This window comes from Ochotona princeps, chromosome 1 (genome assembly GCF_030435755.1).
Source record: "Ochotona princeps isolate mOchPri1 chromosome 1, mOchPri1.hap1, whole genome shotgun sequence".
Lineage (NCBI taxonomy): Eukaryota > Metazoa > Chordata > Mammalia > Lagomorpha > Ochotonidae > Ochotona > Ochotona princeps.
The window spans coordinates 26625010-26632518 of record NC_080832.1 but is presented as its reverse complement, the minus strand read 5'-3'; positions in this window follow the sequence as shown (position 1 = coordinate 26632518).

Genomic DNA, 7509 nt, shown 5'->3' with positions numbered 1-7509 from the left:
AAATATGTTGACCTTTAAATTGTTCCGCATTCTGAAAATAATTGCATACAGTTCAAAATAGTTTGTGGGCTTGTATTCAGAAAAAGGGAACTTGGTTATTCAAACACAGTCACAGTGATTAATCTGATCAGAAGTAACTTTCGTTAATACTTTGGGCTGTGAACAATAATATATTTTTAAAAATCTCAATTCACTCATTTAATTAACTTTTCATGCCATTTATTTAAATTTTCTGTTACAAAGGATGCTGTTGATTTACCTCTGCCTGCGCTTGACCAAGTACTCTGACTAGATTGAAACCCTTGCTAGTGTTACCAGTTGTGCCATGAATGAGCTTATTCACGTGTTCAGGAAAGAGCTTCACAGGAAAACTAGAATCCAACTAGATTTCACCTTCTCTGCTACAATCACTTGAGTCCTTGTTGTGGCCATGGCTTGCTGACCTATCTCCCATACCTCTGTCCTGGCCTCTCCATCAGACACATGATCCTTTCAAACATCACATTGGAGCCTTTCAAAACAATTATTCATTCTCATTTATTAGAAAGAGAGAAACCAGAGGGAGAGATCTTCCATCCTCTGATTTACTCCCCATATAGCAGCAACAGTCAGCACCCAGGCCTCCCATGTGGATTTTACTTCTGAGTCACCATCGTTGCCTCCTAGGATGTATTTTAGCAGGAAGCAGAGGAAAGGCTCAACCTCCGGCACAACCACATGAATTGTAGGTGTCCCAAGTGCTGTCTTACTACTGCACCAAATACCACCCTAAATCTACCTAGTCTTTTGCCCAGTTCCCTCCAATAGCCATTTAGAAGGAAAGTGAACAATTCTTACAGTCTCCTGTGTGCTCCTATATAATCTGTCACTTCTGAATTCTCTGAGAACTCTTCTGCTAAGTGGTGGTACCTCAGCCTGGATGGCCTTTATCCTGTTTCGGAACATTCCAGGAGTATATGCCCAGCCCTAGAAGAGCTCCCTGGGTGGGATGGCAAAGCTCTTTCTGAGAATCTAGACTGCCTATCTCCCCATCCCTGCTTAGATGTCATCTTCTCAGTGTGTTCCTCCATGGCACCCAACGGCAGTGTTTTTCACCACTAGCCCTCTCTCCCCGTCTACTGGATTCTTCCCTGTCACCTTTCTGTCACTTGTCCGTCTTTTGTTTTCTCCTTCACTAGAACAGAAGCTCTGGAGGGTCAAGCACATGGTGTGTTCTGTTCGATGCTTCATCCTGGCCCTTGGGAGGACACAGCACTATGGCACATAGGAAGTACTTAGCACACAGTGAGAAGGGATGTGATATCCACACTTGGTCAGAATAACAAGAGGGAAGCTTCAAGAACAGGATATGCTTCTTTACTTTTGATGACCTGGAGGGCAAGTTGTAGGATCCTAGTAGTTCAGTCAGATATTCATCAGTACCATTGACTTTTGCAACATGGGGTAGTGACAGAGTCCACGTTCTTCCACTGGACGAGTACATTCAGGGCCTGGGAATGATCTACTTCTTCAGGGCTGGCAAGGGGTGTGGCTAGTAAGGGCCACACAGCCCTGGGGTTTGTTTAGTAAATTTCCAGTTTTGATTCTTTAGAGGCAATTGTTCCATATAGATATTCTACATCATCTTGGATCAGTTTCTGTAAATTACACTTTGTTTAGAAGAGTATTCATTTTGTTTGTGCTTTTACATCCTTTTACATAGAATCAAGCAGATATTCCCTCACAGCTGGTGCATTCTCCTGTTATAATGGCTTCCCTTTTAGAATTTACTATTTTCAGTAATAATATTTTCTCCTTTATCTTCTGATTTTATTCTTAAGCAACTAGCTAGTTAGTAATCCTTAAATTTTTTTCCAAGGTACCAGAATTTGGAATTAGTTCTGTATATTTTAACTTGCTCATCTCTTGTTTTTATCTTTTAAAATTTTGCCTTCTCAAGATTGGCAACAATTGTTGCCAATTGTTGTTGAACAATTGTTCAACAATCTGTTGAATATCAAAACCACTTGAGCAGGACCCTCAGAGCATGCCCCACATTTGGGACCCTGGGATGGGTTGGAGGCTGCATGGGGCTTCTCCCTTTATCTCTCCCCTTACCCCAGATACAGGAAAAAAAAAAGAGAGCGACAGAATGTGGATACAATGGTCCTACCACTTTTCCTGACCCTTAGTGCCCTATTCAACTACGTAAAATTTATAAAAACAGTAACTTAAAAATTTTTGCCTTCTAATTTCCTTCTATTAAGGTACCAGATTATTTTTAAAATAAAAATTCCTTGAGTTTGATTTTTACCTCATAGGTTTTAGTTTTATATTTAATATGAATTTTTATTCCAGGAATTGATGCTCCACCATGAACTCTGATATGATATTGTTACCATTTTTTTTTCCTTTAGCTGGTCTGCATTGGAGATTTCTCTGTGGGGACTCTATCTTTTAAGGATAATATTAAAAGCTGGATTTCCACTTGAAAGGGCTGCTTAATTTGAATTTAACCATTGATTTTTCATGATTTTTGGAGGAGAAAAAAATCAAAACAAGACAAGACAAAAAGATGTAGACTTTTGAACCGTGCTCACTTTGGAAATCCCCTCTTAATTTGTTTGGCTTCAGGGACTGGGAGATGTCATTGAAGCACAATGATACAAAAGAACAACAACATATAACTGTGTAGTGTTCATCATTCAACAACAGGTGCTGACCTGCTAGACATCATTTTCAAATTCTCATGAACCACAGAGTAAACCAATTTTGCCAATCAAAATAGTAAGCTTTTGCTTTTTGTCATCTTCCTATAGTATTATGAGGAACTTATAGGCATAAGTAACTTATTAGATTGTGTCTCCAGTAGTACTTAAGGTCATTTCTGGGTGTAACTGTTAGATTGTCCAAGTTAAATAAAGCATGACACACCTTCATTTTGTTCAAAGACATGTGGGAGGAAATCAGACACATTAGATCACAGTGGGAAAAAATGGACTTAGTTGGGCAAGATGTGGCCCACAATCAAATCCCTCACCATACAAGTGTCTGATCAGCAGTCCTTTACAAAGGGGTCCTCATCTTGTACTGAGAGGTATGTGAGATGCTGCATGTCATCCCCTTCAAATGTTTCCACAAACCTACAGTACTCACTGAATTCACTTGATTCCTGGGGTCTTCTCCCAAATGGAGACTGCACTATAGCAATTCAGAGGGTCCCCACCTTCTTCCCCTTCACATTGTGTTCCTGCTTTTGGACTGGCTTAGCCCCATCAATTGCAGGCATTTGAGGGGTGACTAGAAGATGCAAGGTCTCTTTGTCTGTTTCTCTATCTCTCTTTAAAATAAATAAAATAAAAATAATAAAATAAAATGAAGTAAGTTGATTAACATACTGGTGTCCTACGTTAGAGTACTTGGGTTTGACTGACGTCTACCTCCACACTTGACTCCAGCTACCTGTTAGTACAGACCCTGAGAGGCAGTAGTGCTGACTGGAGTAGCTCAATTCCCGCCATACACACAGGGGACTTGGATTGAGTGCCTGGCTTGCAGTTTTGGCCTTGGCTAGCCCTCGCCATCACATGCATCTAGGGAGTGAAGCTGATAATTGGATCTCTCTGCCTCTCCTTTCTCTCAAAAAATTTAAAAAGCTTATAAGATAGTATCCTCATTTGCATTAAAACCATAGATTGTGCATCTCAGGATTCTGCAGTTACTGTCCACTCATTTGGAAATTTCTTCCCAACTTCCTCTGCCTGCACCTATCACTCAATTTCTGTCAAAATGCCCTTGCCCGGGGGGCTGACATGACCCCAGTCTTTGGGAGGTTCACACCTTCTGCCAATCACATGGTCTGTTCAGGTTGAGCCTGGCGTTTCTTCCCCCGAATCCCATCAGTTGGTTTGTAATGGAGAATCCAGTGCTTTCTGCTGTTGTTTCATTTCCATATCTGTGGCAGCTTATTGTTTTTAAAGTACTAGTCATAGGCCGGGTGCCATAAGATGATCTTGTAATCACACTGTAGGCCGAACATTCCCATTAGTCTTGCTTCATAGTAAACTCAAGCAGAGATTTCACAATCGTACTCAAGTGACTTGTTAAAGTAACAGACTGGACTCTAACTCAATTGTTCTGACTTTAGATCTCTTATTTATTAACCACTACCCTATACATGTTCAGGACCAGGGACCACTATGACATGATTGGCTCATATTCAGTACATACTGAATAAATATGTACACACTGTCTTGGAGCATATCATCATTTGAAATTGATCCATCTTTGTGGGTTGGGATTTTCAGTCCCCAGCCCAGGGTGGGTTATTAAGTCTCACATTCATTCTACCCATGTCTATATCCTACTGGTCTTGGCCTCTTGAGACAAGTGCAAATGAACTTGCCACTCAGTATAGATTCCCTCTCCTTCCTAGAACTTCTAGTTTGAAGTCTCCTAATCATGTTCCTTAGTTTGAGAAAAAATGGCTTTGCACTGACTTGCCATGTAACAAGGTAGAAACTATTCTCCATTTCCAGGCTTTAGCTCTCTCACTTATAAAGATGGGTTGGAACAAAAGAAAAATCATGGGTTGGGGTAGGTATTTTGCTTAGCATTCAAGATGCCACTTAAGCTGCTTGCATCACCTAAGTGCCTGAGTTTAAGTCCCTGCTCTGCTCCTGATTCTGGCTTCGTGTTAGGGTGCATATTTAGAGACAGCTGGGGATAGATCATGTATTGGGGTAACTGCCACCCATGTGGGAAACCTGGATTGTGCTCACAGATGCTAGCTTTGGCTTGGTCGGGTCCAAGCTGTTTCGAACATTTGGGAAGTGAACCAGCTAATATAAGAGCTTTCTCTCTTTTACTCTGTCTCTTTCCTACACTATCAAAAACGTTTAACATGGGGTTGTGAGGGAGGAGGGCATCAGTGAGGGGACAAATGGAAAGCTCTCATCATGGCAGTTAGCACAGCAAATGTTGGTTGTTATCTTCTTGATTCTATATTATAGAGATTTTTAGACAATGTCAAAGCATCTTTCAAATCTAATCATCTCCATTTCAAAAAGTCCTCAACGCAATTTCCATAATCCTTTTTCTCTCTCATTGGCATAAATGGTCATCAGGTGCCCAACTCTGATTTTGTCTTTCCTTCTCTGCTTCCCTCCTTCATCCTTCCCTTTAGTGTTCAGCTTTCAAAATGTTTCCACTTGGATCGCCTTTAACACAAGCATCCAAGAAAACATTGTCCATCCTAAGTTCTCTCTACCACAAGGCATGAGAAAAATCAAATCAGGCTGCTGAGCTTAACTTGCTGAGCCAGTCAATTAATTAATTAACTAATTAATTAATTCTATCCCTAAGAGCAACTCCCATAGAAAGTGGTGAGATGAGTTCTAGATTCAGAATTCACAGGCATAGAGGAATTATTAGGTAATATTAATGAATTAAACTAATGACGATGCAAAGGAAGTTGGCAAGTATCTAGGCCGTTCACTTATTTTCCAAATAATTTATTTCTCTATTGGAAAGGCAAAGTGGCAGACAGGGAGACAGAGACAGAAAGAGACTCTTTCATCTGCTGGTTTATTTCCCAAATACCTGCAACAGGTCAGGCTGAACTTGGGAGCCAGGAATTCCATCCAGGTCTCTCATGTAGGTAACAACAATCCAAGAACTTTAGCAAACATTTGCTGCCTCCCAGGCACACTAGCAGGAAGCTGGATCGGAAGCAGAGCAGTGGGACTTGAAGTGGAACTCTATATATGGGATGCAAACATCCCAAGTGGAAGTTTAAGTAACTGCAGCACAACGTATGCCCCTTTATTCATACTCTTACTAGGTGTAAGAACCAGTTCCTACATGGACAGTAAATTTAGGCAGTTTAACTTGGCATAAAATGACATGGTAAGTCTGATATCTGATAACCAACAATAATATGGTAAAAAAAAAAAGTCAAGTTGAAGAAATAGAGTTATCAGAAAGCAAATATCCTTGTTAGTTATTAAAAGTTGGAACATGGAGAGCTGAAAGGCACTCCTGATTCCAGCTTCCTGTTAATCACATCCGAGGAGGCAACAGGTGGGTTTCTGTTGTCCATGTGGGAAAACCAGATTGAATTACTAGCTTTTGGTTGCTGTGGCTATCGGCAAAGATGATCAGTGAAATCAGAGATGTCTCTTGTTCTCTCACTGCCTTTAAAAATAAGGTTTTTTAAAAAAGATTTATTATTATTGGAAAGCCGGATATACAGAGAGGAGGAGAGACAGAGAGGAAGATCTTCCATCCGATGTTTCACTCCCCAAGTGAACCGCAACAGGCCGGTACGCACCGATCCGAAGCCGGGAACCAGGAACCTCTTCCGGGTCTCCCACGCGGGTGTAGGGTCCCAATGCATTGGGCCGTCCTCGACTGCTTTCCCAGGCCACAAGCAGGGAGCTGGATGGGAAGTGGAGCACCCGGGATTAGAACTGGCGCCCACATGGGTTCCTGGGGCGTTCAAGGTGAGGACTTTAGCCACTAGGCTATGCCACTGGGCCCCAAAAATAAGTTTTAAAAAAGGCAATGAGAAGGCATGGTCATGCTTCTCTATAGATAATACAGCTGTGTTATATTAAAGAGAGAAGGTTAGATAATATAGCTGTATCCTGTGAATATCAATCAACTAAAAGTAAAAACCATGAGAAAAAAAATGATGATTATTTGGCAGGATGCAAAGAAAATTCCCTTGTCACAGGGAATTTGGCAATATTCAAAATTACGTGTCTACCATTGAAGGTAGCAGTGTCACTTCTGAGAATCAACAGTACAAGTCTGCGCTGCTCTAGCAGAATACAAGACTGGGTACTTTACAAAGAACTGTATTTTCTCATAGCTTTTGGAGGCTGGGAAGTCTTAAGATCTGGGCATCAGAATCCTGTGTCTCATGAGCATCTGCTAGCGGAGGGACCAGAGAGCAAGCTAGCTGAACCCTACATGAAGCTCCTTTCTGTAACAGCCTTAATCCCATTACTGACGAAGGACCCCCTCATAGCCTGCTAACCCTTAAAGGCTTTGCAATTTAATACTGTCACATTGGCAACAGCTGCATTTTGGAGAGTGAATATTCAAATCACAGCACATATGGAAAGACATTTATATAAGAGTATTTATTGCAGCCTTGTTTGCAATAGAGAAAGAGTAGAAAACTCAACACTTCCATTTACACGAAGAATGTTGAATAACCCATGGTCTGTCTCAGAACCTTATCCAGGACATAGTAAATGAAAACACCAATGGGCAAGATTGAAGTCATAGTGTGCTTCCTTTCTAGTGGAAGATAATACAGAATGGGCATGTATTATTTGTATCTGCATGAGAAAATGCTACCTGTATACAAAGATAAATACATATAAAAGTGGTTACCTAAGACAGGAATCAAGTGGTTGGCATGAGGGAACTAAGACTTCTCCACCCTAATCTTTATATAATCATTTTGATTTTTTTCAGTTTGATTTTTGAACTGTCTTAATGAAGACGGAAAAATTTTTT